The following is a 447-nucleotide window of genomic DNA, read 5'->3' on the forward strand; positions in this document are numbered from 1 at the left end:
GAGAAAATCCATCCACTTCACAGGTGTGACATTGATGACAATGACATTATCAAAGACACTGACTGCGTCTCAGTTATATTCTACATGCTAATTCTACACTGATCAAAATTATAAACATAACACTTTTGTTTTTGCCCCATTTGTTATGAGCTTGATTCAAAGTTCTAAGACTTTTTCTATGTACAAAAAAGGGCAATTTCTCTCAAATATTGTTCACAAATCTGTCTACATCTGTGTTATTGAGCACTTCTCCTTTGCCGAGATAATCCGTCCACAAATTGCAATTGCTCCCTCAAAACTGTGATATTGTGCTGTGTGATTAAACTGCACAGTTTAGAGTGGCCTTTTTATTGTGGCCAGCCTAAGGCACACCTGTGTAATAACTGTGCTGTCTAATCAGCATCTTGATATGCCATACCTGTGAAGTGGATGGATTTTCTCAGCAAA

This window comes from Etheostoma spectabile, chromosome 21 (assembly GCF_008692095.1).
Source record: "Etheostoma spectabile isolate EspeVRDwgs_2016 chromosome 21, UIUC_Espe_1.0, whole genome shotgun sequence".
Classification (NCBI taxonomy): Eukaryota; Metazoa; Chordata; class Actinopteri; order Perciformes; family Percidae; genus Etheostoma; species Etheostoma spectabile.